Here is a 15,703-nt window from a genome sequence, read left to right on the forward strand (position 1 = left end):
TAGTGTCCTGATGACTCCTAATTGGTACTGCAATGGGGTGGTGGGAATCAAACAGCAGGTATTGATGTGCGGGGCTTTCGTGTATACTTCTAACTTCTCTTCAGTTCCTATGAGAAAGTATGCCAAAACAATCAATTCAAGGCAGAGTGCATTTAATAAGTTTATTCAGTCCAGGAAAGCCAACCAGTTGTCCCCTGTTGCACGGATATCTGTGAAGGCCTGTACTTCCTGAATCTTGATCTATACCCAGGTCACACCTACAGAACATACACAAGAGATGTACATTGTACAGAGAGCTACAAAACATACACAAGTCCTGCAAACACAACAGAATCGTTTCTAACTTTAGTACAGTGAATATCAGGGGAGAGCGCGAACGCAGTCCCCCACTACCAGAAATTATGCAGTCGAGATTCCCACATTTGGGGAATTCGCAGGGGTCAGCACAGCCGGAGTGCAATGGCTGAGCCTCGCCCTGGGTGAACCACCTTCTTGATCATGGTATCTCCCCTGCCAGGTAAGTATGAATTGCAGCTCCATCAGCTAGTGACTGCACCACCACACACAGCCTTTACCATTAGGGAGAGGAAGCCAGCTTTAATCATTACACAAACGTGCACCACTAAAACACCACAGTCTACACATGCTGCAAAAAGAACACTACATTTATTCCATCTAAAGCCGAATGTTGACCAATATTGTCTAAGCAAGCAGACAGTACGATACTTCCCATGATGCACTGCGGCTGAATATGGAACGAGATCCACAGTGTTCAGGAAAATGCGTTTATAAATCAATACATCTGCACTTTACACTAAAAAGAGTCGGTACAAAACAACTGACACAACACTGTACTGTAATCAGTAGGAGACAAGAACAGTGAGTTTTATTAAGATAGTGTTAAAGCCCCGATACAGTTACCTCCCCCCTCCCCCCTGTTTGAGGGTAAGGAGAAGAGTTAGATCGAAGATGTAAACAACAACAACATCCGATAACGTTTAAGTTCCGGATAAATAGTTCCGTGTGCTACAAGTTGATGTCCGCTGCAGAGAGAAATTGTGATTATAAGCGTGTAAAACGCGCGACTTTAAAGAACAGAGTAAGTTGTATAAAATCACACCGACTTTAAATAAACCCCCTTAAATCCCCCTTTTCTGTGGTGAAGTGTGAATATAGAGAGATGACATAAAGCTCTGAAATAAAGGGAAACAGAAATAATCCGGACACAAACACAAGTGTTGTATTCGAGCTAGACTAATGTAGCGTTATAACGTTTCTTTAACAGTACAGAGGGGGTGCACCGTTCCCGGAGGTACTGCAATACCGGGTCGATGCGTGGAGTGGACGGAGCAAGCCCCTATTCCATCTCCCTGTTCCAAAAATCAATTTAATATATGGTCCCCGGGTAGGGGACGTATCAGATATTAAACTGATAAGAACAGATACTACACTTGATCTTAGCCAAAAGGCCGAGAAGCGATACCTACAACTACACACAAGAAACGGTGTCATTCTACACAAGTGGAAACACGAGGACGGTAAATACCGTTTTCTCTTCATATCCGCGAATAACATCATTCAATACATGGCTAACATTTTGTTCATGTTAAAATCAGCAGAGGAAAATGTCTATGTAAGTAATCCTTAACACCTAAACACAAAGGAAACGATAATGAATTCAAAAAGTGACCAATCAGAGACGAGAATACAAACTCCTCCACACTACAATATCACACTGGGTTAGAAAGTAGTTTTCAAAATAAAAACCAACAAACTGCTTTAAAATCATTCAGTTGTAACAACAAACATGGAAAACCAAATGTGGGGAATTTAAAGAGATGTTACAAATGTACCTGAATTATATAACAGTGCCTCTCAGTGGTCAAATGTGGTATTGCAGAAGAAAAAAAACGGCGTTAATTAATAACCTACTATATTCGGAGTTAAACTTTTTATACACGAGGCTTTCTCGGTGAAAACAAGATTAATTATGGCCAATAAATATAACACAGGCAACCTAAACACAATAAGAAGTCAGAATCACCAAACTGCATGTGAATTTCACCATAAACCGATTTATAGCAATTACATAAAAAACCTTTACTATTTGTGGTGCAAAGGATGAAAACATTTACCAATAAAATCACTGTAACGCCACTAAAACACGAACAACGTTGTCAGCAGTCCTAAATGTAGTAAAAAGGAAAGTAAGGTGGTCTTTATAAATGCGCCACTAGGCCTCCATTTTCACACAGCACTTTAGAGGCCTGTTTAATTATATACAGCTCTGACTACCTTCATTACATTTACTCTGGACATACAGTGTTTCACAACATTTAACACATTAAGAAGATACTTATGTCTCCAAAATAAATAAATAAATGAAACTTACACAATGTCACGAATCGCCAGAAATCCAAAATCCTCTTATAATAAAATTATAAGTAAGAAAAACATTTCCAATCATAAAAACAAAAGTGTTTCACTGTTTCTCACTCTTACCGTTTACACGTATAAAGAAAAGAGCTTTAATTACTCTACTTATTAGTCCTGCTAAGCGAATTTTAGACAGAATGTAAGTCGTTCGCTGAAAATTGTAATCACCTGCTGCTACTGAACAATCAGCTCCACCTCAGCGCCCCCTAGAGGTCTAATTCAAAACAACGGGACGAAAAGTAAAGGCCTCATGATGACATGTCCATACTGTCTTTAAAATGACTGCAATAAATTAATACACAGGCTCAAAAACCCGGTCTTGATGTTCACACTATCCTACGGATTTGTTAGTGAATTTTACTCATATAATTAGGTAAATTATACACTATGATGTGCAGGGCAGGCTGTAGTCCAGGGCCAAGGTTGGCAACCTGGTGGTTAACAAAGTAGTTCCTTGGGTTATTTCAGTTTCTCTGTCCCCCTCCATCATATTCTGTGCCTGTTGGTCACAACGAATTAGGCATGGCCACCCCTTAAATTTTACATTATCTCAATTAAATAAAAGCGTTTTGCATTTAAATATTAATTTTTTCTTAAATATTAACACATACATTTTTGTGTAAATCCATTGAGCTTCATAAAAGTATCTTGTTTGTAAAAGCAACCAAATAACTGACTGTAAGCCTCTGAGCTATCGTTGAAAACTACATGGTCTTAAATTACCCTTGTTCAAACTATTTATCACAAAATTTATGTATTTCCATCGCCACAATATTTAGTGAATTGTGAAATTTTGCGAGTATGTTGGTACATAGAGATCTTAAACTGACCAAAGCTTTAACAATGAAGGATGGCATTCTGCACATAACAGATCTGGCCTTATTTATACTTTTCCCAGTGCCTTAATACCCAAAAGCAACAATGTCGAATAAAAATTCCACATTATATTTAAGTAATTTATTCAGAAACCTCAGGAGAGTCTGGGCCTTTTGGGGAGCTGTTTTCATCAGCTGGTATTGAGCACTATAGTTAAACATGCACATATAATGATGTTAGTGTATTGACATAGCCACAATATCCTGTGACTTGTGAAAGTCTGGGTGTATGTTTGTACATAAAGATGTTTAACTGGCCAATGCCTTTCTGTTGTGCACCACTCAGAAGCCCACTGACATTTTACAAATATCAGACCTTTTTTGGTGTTTGGCATATATCCTTCTCTGCAAATAGACTGGCTGTCTTGATGCAAAGAACCCAAAGTATTTGCGGACTTACTGTGGAGAGGAGATAATAAACAACCAGAGGTTCAAGCAGTACTTTCTCTATGATATTCTGCTTATAAATATTTTACATCCTTACATCTGGGGATAAGGGATAAAAAATTAACTCAAACTTTTGAAGTCATAGCGAGCAATGATCAAATGGTAAATATGGTGAGATGCTATTAATTTGTCTCCATTGTGCTATGCTATGTAATATGTGTAGTTATGGAGTACTAGCTAGATTCTACCAGAAAAGTAAGGTGTTACAAAAATAAAGGTAGGCCTCTATTAATGCCATGCTTATAATTGGTCTGGTATATATTGATATAAAATGTTATGTCAGGAATTTGTAAATTGTTATGGCACCTAAAGTACTAGGTATTGTGTATTCTGATGAATTACATTTTAAGATGTTTCATGGATCTTTTGCAACAGATTAACATTAAAACTGAACGGGTGCATCTGTTGAAAGTGTGAAGAAAGAATGATTAAGTATTCATAGGTAATTGACCCATTTGGGTACAATAACTGTATACCCTGTCACATACTTATACGCCCTGTAACAGTGAGAGAGAGAAAGAGTTCAAGAAATCAAGTTAATCTGGGTATAACCTAGATTATACAAAGCTATAATACAAACAAAAACCTGAGTTTGATAAACAGATACAGATAAACTAATGTTATTTCCCATGGTTACCATGCTGTACTTGCTTTAGGCTGATGATAATACCCTCAAGAGTCTCCTGCTGTGGTTTGCCTCAGTGCTCAAACTAAGTAAACAACCAATCAACACAGTACTAGAAAAACAAGTGTCATTAGAACCAGGTTTAAGCAGTTTTAGTGCCATATTACATTTACTCACTTATTATACACACATCCACACCTAAACAACACAATCTACACACTGCTCATAATAAACACGTATTGTGTAGTGTGTTTCTTAATGATGTGCTCATTTCTCATAAGAAAATAACAGAATGCTTCCTTTCCTTTCCACGGCTAATCAAAACTAAAAGCGCTTCTTCTCCAAACTCTTTCTGAATCCAATTCTAAATCTTAAGCCTTTTTTAATTTGCCATGTTATTCATCGATTTTTACAAATGACAGCAACACCTGCAGGATGGTCAAAGAAGGAACTTATGACTGATTTTTTTTTTTTTTTTTTAAAAGTTCAAAATTTATGCTGTCATTTATGCTGTAATACTTCTGCTGTCATAAGATCAACATTATTTGTACTATGGTAAATGTTCTTACTCAGTAAACTCACGGTTACTAATAGCAACCTAAATGTGGAAAGGACTGGAGGATCATTTTTGTGAAATGCCAGTGTTCATGATAAATAATGTTTGACCTTTCACTTGGCCCAGTACAGGGGTGTCAGGATTCATTGTCAGTCTATACAGTGTCTGTGTCTTGGTTTAGTAATCAAGAAATATACTCCAGGTGTAGATTATATTAAGTTAAATAGATTTATTGGAACAAAGAACAAAATGGGCAACACGAAAAAAAAGTGTAGCAAGTACAAGATCACTGAACGTGATTAAGAAAAAAGTAATAATTAGTATAATTTTAGTATAAAAAATATTTACATTTTATACAATGAAATCCAACTATGTACTAGCGTTATAGTTGAAACAAATTTAAACAGACAATTTGTAATTATAATAGTTGTGTACAAGAATAGAGGGCACATTATTTTTCCACATAATGCACTAACTGGGAAAACACACACACACAACCATTTAAAAACGTTACAGATTGTATGGCCCTTCAGCTTTCAGCTGGTTGACAGAGATAAAGTGTTGGTAACATTCATACACCGTGTTTTCCAGTACTTTTGATGGGAACATCATTTTTGCAGAGCAGAAAGGTTTTTTTTTATATTTTTTATGTCCCTGGGATGGTTGGCCACAGAGTGTACAAACTGGAGGATTTTGCACCCTTGACAGTTTAGCTCCTAATTCTGATGGGTGTTTCCTGTTATGATTATAGTCCGTAGATCTTGCCCAGATCACAGATGTGCCAGTGCTGTGCACGTCTGACTGGCAGGCAATATCCAAAGGGCACTGCTGGCTGGTGTGGTGCTGGAGGTAGCTCTGCAGAAGAGACAGAGGTGGTCTTTGTGATGGCGAATGACCATTTTGTAGCATGCAGGTTAAGGAGCCTCTCTTGATGGCGGATGAAGTCCCGCACTGTCTTGATGTTTATTTTTGGAAGAGGAACACCTGCTTTACACAGGACTGGATCATCCACCAAAATCCGGTGTTGAATTCTCTCGTATGACTTCAAGATCGCGCTCTTCTCTGGGCTGGTGCAAGATGATCGAGGAGCCCGCAACCACAGCAGTTTCACCAGTACGTACATCAGCCTGTTGTGCTGAGAATGAGGTCATGTTGAGCCAGCGCGTAACGCTTAGCCATCTCGACCCTCTGGATGACGGCGGCGGCAACAAGATCAACCCTTTTAGTACGACAGTAGAGGGTGTTTACCCCAGTGGGTCCTGTACAGCTGATTTAAACTTCTGTGGCTGCTTATCATGTTCCTTCACTGCATTCCAGGCTTCAAGGATTTTGCACCTCTGCTCAGTGGTAAGTGAAAGCTTGTTTTCTGCAAGGCAGATCTCCACCAGCAAGGAGCAGAACGTTTCTAGCTTTTGAAAGCCAGGAAGAGGGTTAGGACTGCAGGCATCCTCCTGTAAAAAATACAATTCAGAATACAGGAGGTTCAAATGTGTATGTTGTCTTGTTGTTGTTTAATGAATTTTATAGCAATTGGCGTACTGTTTCATTCTAACAGAAACTAGGCTACTCACAAATGCCGGTGGGTTTACAGTGGATGTGTCATGGGCCGTGAGAGTGATGCGGGACGGGGCGACATCCAGAACGCCGTCTCGCATCTCCACGTCGCTCTGGTACGCCTCGTCGTCCTCGCTTGTATCGGGGTGTCCAGGCTGAACCACCTCTTCCTCGGGACCAGGTCCGTCGTTGACGATGTCCTGGAGGGAGAAGGGTCCCGATTCGCCCGTGCTCTGGCTGAAGAGGTACTCCAACCCGAGCAGCTCCTCGGAATCCACGTCTGCAGGGGCCCGGAAATTCTCCTCCACGGTTTCTCCAAACAGCTGCTGACACCGGGTGTTGAGGCGGTCGATCAGCGGCACGGAGTATACCCTGTGGTGCCGTCCTTTGCCACCAAACACTGCTCCTGTCCGCGTTCCACCGCGCAATGCCGCTTATCAGGTAAACCTGAAAGTCTCAATAAAGTGTATTAGAACGAATAATTTCCTTTGTTAAAAGTATACAGACTACATTTGTGTACCTGGAATCATATTAGGCAGAGATTTGTGAAATCCTTCCAGGCTGTTGCTTCCACGCAGACATTTTTAATACGGCGTTGATGGTCGTGCTACATGCTACTCTGTACATGCTCATGTCTGGTGGATCCTGGATGCACTCCAGGTGTCACTGCTGACTTGCCCACACCTCATCAATGACCTCTGTAAATACAAACAGTCCATAGATTAATACATTTTATAAATGTTCACTTAACATTCCACACCTGCTAAAGTAGGTTTTTATTTTATTTCATTCCTGTTAAAATGCAGCTCTCCTATTTCCCCCAACAGGATGGACGGTTTGTGAGAGTTGGTCAGTGTCGATGCGCTGTGCGCACAATCTCTGCTATGTAGAGCCATGATCTCTTACAGTGGCCCGTCTCTATGGCCAGTGTGTGTAGGCTGAGTCTGTACTTGTCATTGTGGTTTTGTGTTGGTGTTCAGTCACTGTGCTCAGGTATTCAGATACAGTGTACTCTCGATTTAGGGCCAGATAGAACTGCGTTATACTTTGTGCTTGTGTTCTCCAATGGGGTGATGTTTTGTTTTTGAAGCGTTTGATACATTATGAATAGAATAATTTGGTGAAGTCGAATTTCCCTTGTGTCCAGCTGCTCCTGATCAGTGTTAGTGTGTGTTCAGGACCAGCCAAGTGCATCATTTCAGCTGGGTTTTTATCCCACTGTGTAAGATTTTGTTTTGTAACTGGTCCCCAGATCTCAGGTGGATTTGATTGTGTAGAATTCCCTGTGTGCTGCTGAGCAGTCACCCTAGACACTCTGCTGTAATCATTGGTTGAGAGTCTACATTCACCTCTTGACTGTAGACTAATCATCACACTGCACATGTGCAAATCTGCCATAAGTGATCAATACAAAGATGCTAGATTTTATTTGTTATACCAGCGTTGCAAACGTTGACATTATATTTGGTTAAATTAGCTCAAATTACTTTATCACTCCCCATTTTAAACATTTGATTTACAAGTCGTTTCTGCTCAACATAAGATTGACAGGTAACAATATGGTGGTTTGAAAAAGACACCCATTGCACACCATTTATCACATGTACTACTTTACCATTTAACTGCCTAAGCTCGGTTTCTTTAGGCACCAACCTGCGGTACATAACAAATTCACATAAAATCACTGAAAAACTGCTACATAAACATTGTCATTAAAAAGGGCTTTTCACCACCACAGCTTTTTTTCTTTGGCTTAAACTGTCCATTTAAATTTGGCCTTCGACATGACTTAATTTCTGGGTGACATTTAATAATAAAACCTTCAGCATTAAAGTTCATTATTACCAGACTAACACTGTGGTTAATGCATTAAAAGCGCATTTCAGCAGACTATAACTGAAGATGATGTCCCCATGAAAAGGACTGGAACACAGTGTGTGAAACATCACCTCGTTTTTAAACATGCTGCAAAAAAGACGACTACATTTATTACGCATCATGTCCCATGGAAGTCCCCTGTACTTGTTGAAGCTTGATCTATACCCAGATCACACCTACAGAACATACACATACATGTACAGAGAGCTACAAAACATACACAAGTCCTGCAAACACAACAGAATCGTTTCTAACTTTAGTACAGTGAATATCAGGGGAGAGCGCGAACGCAGTCCCCCACTACCAGAAATTATGCAGTCGAGATTCCCACATTTGGGGAATTCGCAGGGGTCAGCACAGCCGGAGTGCAATGGCTGAGCCTCGCCCTGGGTGAACCACCTTCTTGATCATGGTATCTCCCCTGCCAGGTAAGTATGAATTGCAGCTCCATCAGCTAGTGACTGCACCACCACACACAGCCTTTACCATTAGGGAGAGGAAGCCAGCTTTAATCATTACACAAACGTGCACCACTAAAACACCACAGTCTACACATGCTGCAAAAAGAACACTACATTTATTCCATCTAAAGCCGAATGTTGACCAATATTGTCTAAGCAAGCAGACAGTACGATACTTCCCATGATGCACTGCGGCTGAATATGGAACGAGATCCACAGTGTTCAGGAAAATGCGTTTATAAATCAATACATCTGCACTTTACACTAAAAAGAGTCGGTACAAAACAACTGACACAACACTGTACTGTAATCAGTAGGAGACAAGAACAGTGAGTTTTATTAAGATAGTGTTAAAGCCCCGATACAGTTACCTCCCCCCTCCCCGAGGGTTAGGAGGAGAGTTAGATCGAAGATGTAAACAACATCCGATAACGTTTATTTATTGCACATTAATAAAGAATAATGTGTGAAATCTTTGCACTTGTAATTCCAGGTGACTTTAATCAGAATATTTGAACAAAGATTGTTAAACACGCACAAACGAGAGAACGTTTCTGTGTCCGACCACTAATATGAACCCGGACACAATATTCCCGATAAATAGTTCCGGATAAATAGTTCCGTGTGTCACAAGTTGGATGTCCGCCTTAGAGAGAAATTGTGATTATAAGCGTGTAAAACGCGCGACTTTAAAGAACAGAGTAAGTTGTATAAAATCACACCGACTTTAAATAAACCCCCTTAAATCCCCCTTTTCTGTGGTGAAGTGTGAACATAGAGAGATGACATAAAGCCCTGAAATAAAGGGAAACAGAAATAATCCAGACACAGAAACACAAGTGTTGTATTCGAGCTAGACTAATGTAGCGTTATAACGTTTCTTTAACAGTACAGAGGGGGTGCACCGTTCCCGGAGGTACTGCAATACCGGGTCGATGCGTGGAGTGGACGGAGCAAGCCCCTATTCCATCTCCCTGTTCCAAAAATCAATTTAATATATGGTCCCCGGGTAGGGGACGTATCAGATATTAAACTGATAAGAACAGATACTACACTTGATCTTAGCCAAAAGGCCGAGAAGCGATACCTACAACTACACACAAGAAACGGTGTCATTCTACACAAGTGGAAACACGAGGACGGTAAATACCGTTTTCTCTTCATATCCGCGAATAACATCATTCAATACATGGCTAACATTTTGTTCATGCTAAAATCAGCAGAGGAAAATGTCTATGTAAGTAATCCTTAACACCTAAACACAAAGGAAACGATAATGAATTCAAAAAGCGACCAATCAGAGACGAGAATACAAACTCCTCCACACTACAAGATCACACTGGGTTAGAAAGTAGTTTTCAAAACAAACCATTAAATTGCTTTAAAATCATTCAGTTGTAACAACAAACATGGAAAACCAGATGTTTGTTTATTGTCATAACTTTTTGTCTGCACTGTCTTGTCCTGCACCGTCTTCATCAGGTTGCACAGTTGCACTTTATGAGGCTAGGACTAACTTACTAAGTCCTTAGCCCTGTCTTTGTTTTATGTAGCACCACAATCCTGGAGAAACGTTGTATAATTTCACTATGTACTGCAATAAAAGCTTCTTGACTTGACTAAAGAGATGTTACAAATGTACCACATTTGACCACTGAGAGTCACTATTGTATAATCAACAGTGCCTCTCAGTGGTCAAATGTGGTATTGCAGAAGAAAAAAAACGGCGTTAATTAATAACCTACTATATTCGGGGTTAAACTTTTTATACACGAGGCTTTCTCGGTGAAAACAAGATTAATTATGGCCAATAAATATAACACAGGCAACCTAAACACAATAAGAAGTCAGAATCACCAAACTGCATGTGAATTTCACCATAAACCGATTTATAGCAATTACATAAAAAACCTTTACTATTTGTGGTGCAAAGGATGAAAACATTTACCAATAAAATCACTGTAACGCCACTAAAACACGAACAACGTTGTCAGCAGTCCTAAATGTAGTAAAAAGGAAAGTAAGGTGGTCTTTATAAATGCGCCACTAGGCCTCCATTTTCACACAGCACTTTAGAGGCCTGTTTAATTATATACAGCTCTGACTACCTTCATTACATTTACTCTGGACATACAGTGTTTCACAACATTTAACACATTAAGAAGATACTTATGTCTCCAAAATAAATAAATAAATGAAACTTACACAATGTCACGAATCGCCAGAAATCCAAAATCATCTGATGGTAAAATTATAAGTAAGAAAAACATTTCCAATCATAAAAACAAAAGTGTTTCACTGTTTCTCACTCTTACCGTTTACACGTATAAAGAAAAGAGCTTTAATTACTCTACTTATTAGTCCTGCTAAGCGAATTTTAGACAGAATGTAAGTCGTTCGCTGAAAATTGTAATCACCTGCTGCTACTGAACAATCAGCTCCACCTCAGCGCCCCCTAGGGGTCTAATTCAAAACAACGGGACGAAAAGTAAAGGCCTCATGATGACATGTCTATACTGTCTTTAAAATGACTGCAATAAATTAATACACAGGCTCACAAACCCGGTCTTGATGTTCACACTGTCCTACGGATTTGTTAGTGTATTTTTTGTATTTATATAATTAGGTAACTTATACACTATAATGTGCATGGCAGGCAATTAAATAAGAGCGTTTTGCATTTAAATATGGTAAATATATACTGTACAGACTTTAGCTCTCCAGCTCTTACTCTTTCTATTGGTTTTATATTAATTGTATACCTTTCATATTAAACAATAGATTCTTAATTTTTGTGTAAATTCATTGAGCTTCATAAAAGTATCTTGTTTGTAAAAGCAACCAAATAACTGACTGTAAGCCTCTGAGCTATTATTGAAAACTACATGGTCTTAAATTACCCTTGTTCAAACTATTTATCACAAAATTTATGTATTTCCATCGCCACAATATTTAGTGAGTTGTGAAATTTTGCGAGTATGTTGGTACATAGAGATCTTAAACTGACCAAAGCTTTAACAATGAAGGATGGCATTCTGCACATAACAGATCTGGCCTTATTTATACTTTTCCCAGTGCCTTAATACCCAAAAGCAACAATGTTGTATAAAAATTCCACATTATATTTAAGTAATTTATTCAGAAACCTCAGGAGAGTCTGGGCCTTTTGGGGAGCTGTTTTCATCAGCTGGTATTGAGCACTATAGTTAAACATGCACATATAATGATGTTAGTGTACTGAATGATGTTTGTACATAAAGATGTTTAATTGGCCAAAGCCTTTCTGTTGTGCACCACTCAGAAGCCCACTGACATTTTACAAATATCAGATTTTTTTTTTGTGTGTGTTTGGCATATATCCTTCTCTGCAAATAGACTGGCTGTCTTGATGCAAAGAACCCAAAGTATTTGTGGACTTACTGTGGAGAGGAGATAATAAACAACCAGAGTTTTCAAGCAGTAGTTTTTCTATGATATTCTGCTTATAAATATTTTACATCCTTACATCTGGGGATAAAGGATAAAAAAGTAACTCAAACTTTTGAAGTCACAGCGAGCAATGATCAAATGGTAAATATGGTGAGATGCTATTAATTTGTCTCCATTGTGCTATGTAATATTTAATATGTGTAGTTATGGAGTACTAGCTAGATGCTACCAGAAAAGTAAGGTGTTAAAAAAATAAAGGTAGGCCTCTATTAATGCCATGCTTATAATTGGTCTGGGATATATTGATATAAAATGTTATGTCAGGAATTTGTAAATTGTTATGGCACATAAAGTACTAGGTATTGTGTATTCTGATGAATTACCTTTTAAGATGTTTCATGGATATTTTGCAACAGATTAACATTAAAACTGAACGGGTGCATCTGTTGAAAGTGTGAAGAAAGAATGATCCCATGGTTACCATGCTGTACTTGCTTTAGGCTGATGAGTCATAATAACCTCAAGAGTCTCCTGCTGTGGTTTGCCTCAATTGATTGTGGTTGTATTCATCGATTTTTACGAATGACAGCAACACCCACAGGATGGTCAAAGCTTGTTATTAATTATGTCTCAGTTGCTTAAGTCAGGGTTTGATCTATTTGCACTGTGATATTTGCACTGAGAATGCTTTTTCTCCATAAATGCCATTCATTTACATTTATCATATACCTTTAAGAAGGAACTTATGACTGATGGTTATGATTTTTTCAAAAAGTTTCAAATTTATGAGGTTGTTAAAAGTTTGTTTAATACTTTGTCATAAGATCAACATTATTTGAGATCATTGTTGTACTATGGTAAATGTCCTTACCCAGTAAACTCACGGTTACTAATAGCAACCTAAATGTGGAAAGGACTGGAGGATCATTTTTGTGAAATTCCAGCGTTCATGATAAATAATGTTTGACCTTTCACTTGGCCCAGTACAGGGGTGTCAGGATTCATTGTCAGTCTATACAGTGTCTGTGTCTTGGTTTAGTAATCAAGAAATATACTCCAGGTGTAGATTATATTAAGTAAAATAGATTTATTGGAACAAAGAACAAAATGGGCAACACTTGAAAAAAAAAGTGTAGCAAGTACAAGATCACTTGAACGTGATTAAGAAAAAAGTAATAAAAATTAGTATAATTTTAGTATAAAAAATATTTACATTTTATACAATGAAATCCAACTATGTACTAGCGTTATAGTTGAAACAAATTTAAACAGACAATTTGTAATTATAATAGTTGTGTACTAGTATAGAGGGCACATTATTTCTCCACATCACACGCATCACTCCACATAATACACTAACTGGAAAAAACACAAAAAAACACATAAAAAAACACACAAAATTACAGATTGTATGGCCCTTCAGCTTTCAGCAACAGAGATACAGTGCTGGTAACATTCATACACCCTGTTTTCCATGGTGATAGTACAAATGGAAGGGGTTTTTCGCGCCAACAACGGCAGGTGCGAAGGGGAGCAGGAGAGTGGAATAGTTTTGTAGGTCCTCTCCATCAACAGCTTCGTTCCTGCCGTGCTAGGTGTGGGCACATATTGCATGAGGGGGTAGTCCAGTGGAGGGAGCACTGCTGGCTGGTGTGGTGCTGGAAGTAGCTCTGCAGAAGAGACAGAGGTGGTCTTTGTGATGGCAATTGACCATTTTGTAGCATGGCGGTTAAGGAGCCTCTCTTGATGACGGATGAAGTCCCGCACTGTCTTGATGTTTATTTTTGGAAGAGGAATGCCTGCTTTACACAGGACTGGATCATCCACCAAAATCCGGTGTTGAATTCTCTCGTATGACTTCAAGGTCTCGCTCTTCTCCGGGCTGTTGATGTTCGATGAGTCCGCAACCACAGCAGTTTCACAAGTACGTACATCAGCCTGTTGTGTTGAGAACCGATGTGGGGCGGGGCGAGAAGGGCCCCGATTCGCCCGTAAGAGCCCGGAAGAGGTACTCCAACCCGAGCAGCTCCTCAAAATTCATGTCTGCAGGGGCCCGGAAATTCTCCTCCACGGTTTCTCCATACAGCTGCTGACACCGGGTGTTGAGGCGGTCGATCAGCGGCGCGGAGTATACCCTGTGGTGCCGTCCTTTGCCACCAAACACTGCATCCGAGCTCCTGTCCGCGTTCCGCGCTGCACAGTGGGGACCTAAAGGTCACGATAAAGTGTATTAGAATGAATAATTTCCTTTGTTAAAAGTATACAGACTACATTTGTGTACCTGGAATCATATTTGGCAGAGATTTGTGGAATCCTTTCAGGCTGTTGCTTCCACGAAGACATTTGTAATACGGCACATCCACATTGTTGATGGTCGTGCTACTCTGCACATGCTCATGTCTGGCGGATCCTGGATGCATTCCAGGCGTGAAGACCAGAACCAGAAACACCTTTCAAGATTTCAGTAATGCTGATCATTTAGTTCCTTAGTCCACAAAACAACTCTTGGGTCTTGTTCATTGAATACTGTTTGGGCAGTGGCCTTGTCTGTAACACAGTCTGCAAAAGTAGTGGGCACTAAAAGACCCTACATAGCCAAGAACACCATTTAAACCTAAATTGTCACCTGTAATCTGAGACACTGTTGCATAAAGAGGTTCTTCTAAAAATGACACTTTCTTCCCACATGCTTCAAGTTTCTTCACGTCTTCAACAAAAGAACGCAGTATTTTATCTAAGCCATACTTTCTGGCATCTTGTGAATGAAAGAGAAATTAGATGAATATTTATGAGAGAAGAATTCAGAGGAGGTGGAAGATTTCTAAGTGTGAAATACAAACATCCAAGCTTGTGTACACCATGCTTAGATCCTAAAAGATTAGCGGTTTCAAATTAATCAGTATAAACCTGATTCTGCATAGCATTATTAAAAGATGAGAACAACTGATTATTCCTGAAGTAAGAACCATCACAGAAGTCACAATATACATCACTAAATCTAGATGACTCAATATGGCTGCAAACAATCTCATTCTTGAAAATAAACTCCAAGATCTCCGGTATGTAGATAAGTGTTATTGACTGGGACCTGTTCATAAATTCCAGATCTTCTATTCCTCCTGGCATCATATCATACTCCTAAATGCACCTCCACTGGTTGTGCAACTCCCCACTTTGCACAAAACTATTTTTTACATTTGTTTAGATCACTGTTTGGGTTCCACTCTGGCACTACATTAAAAAAAAAATGACTTCTAATAGATGTATGAACATCATCCTGAGGACTCCTCAATAACTGTTCTGAGCACAACATACACATCACCTGTATGGACTGCACAGACCTTCAACCAAATACACACACTTTCAATATACATCCATCAACCTGTTTACATGCTGTTTTTGCACACTTTTTTGCTTTTTGCACACACACTAACATTTCAGT

At 39.1% G+C, this 15,703-nt stretch overlaps 2 long non-coding RNA genes and 4 other non-coding genes across 7 annotated transcripts in view; all 6 read right to left on the reverse strand.

The window, feature by feature from the left end:
- Window positions 1–358: 358 nt before the first annotated feature.
- LOC132847975 (uncharacterized) lies at window positions 359–2,663 on the reverse strand. Its single transcript, XR_009648688.1, has 2 exons — window positions 2,605–2,663; window positions 359–569 (listed from the first exon to the last, which is right to left on the reverse strand). It is a non-coding gene; the product is annotated as an uncharacterized LOC132847975 (long non-coding RNA).
- Window positions 362–525, reverse strand: LOC132849375 (U1 spliceosomal RNA). Its single transcript, XR_009648916.1, has one exon. It is a non-coding gene; the product is annotated as a U1 spliceosomal RNA (small nuclear RNA).
- Window positions 1,291–1,481, reverse strand: LOC132849341 (U2 spliceosomal RNA). Its single transcript, XR_009648884.1, has one exon. It is a non-coding gene; the product is annotated as a U2 spliceosomal RNA (small nuclear RNA).
- Window positions 2,664–5,187: 2,524 nt separating the features above from the next.
- The window catches only part of LOC132848766 (uncharacterized), a 29,638-nt gene continuing 19,122 nt past the window's right edge, over window positions 5,188–15,703 (reverse strand). The window contains exons 1-3 of one of the 2 annotated variants that reach the window (XR_009648764.1): window positions 11,038–11,242; window positions 6,511–7,191; window positions 5,188–6,390 (exon numbers count right to left, since the gene is read on the reverse strand). This is a non-coding gene — a long non-coding RNA (uncharacterized LOC132848766). Of the gene's footprint in view, window positions 6,391–6,510; window positions 7,192–11,037; window positions 11,243–15,703 lie in introns of those variants that run through there. The other variant, XR_009648765.1, reaches the window with a different exon arrangement.
- Window positions 8,644–8,807, reverse strand: LOC132849296 (U1 spliceosomal RNA). Its single transcript, XR_009648842.1, has one exon. It is a non-coding gene; the product is annotated as a U1 spliceosomal RNA (small nuclear RNA).
- LOC132849342 (U2 spliceosomal RNA) lies at window positions 9,727–9,917 on the reverse strand. Its single transcript, XR_009648885.1, has one exon. It is a non-coding gene; the product is annotated as a U2 spliceosomal RNA (small nuclear RNA).

The sequence above is a fragment of the Tachysurus vachellii genome, chromosome 7 (assembly GCF_030014155.1).
Source record: "Tachysurus vachellii isolate PV-2020 chromosome 7, HZAU_Pvac_v1, whole genome shotgun sequence".
In the NCBI taxonomy this organism is placed as follows: domain Eukaryota; kingdom Metazoa; phylum Chordata; class Actinopteri; order Siluriformes; family Bagridae; genus Tachysurus; species Tachysurus vachellii.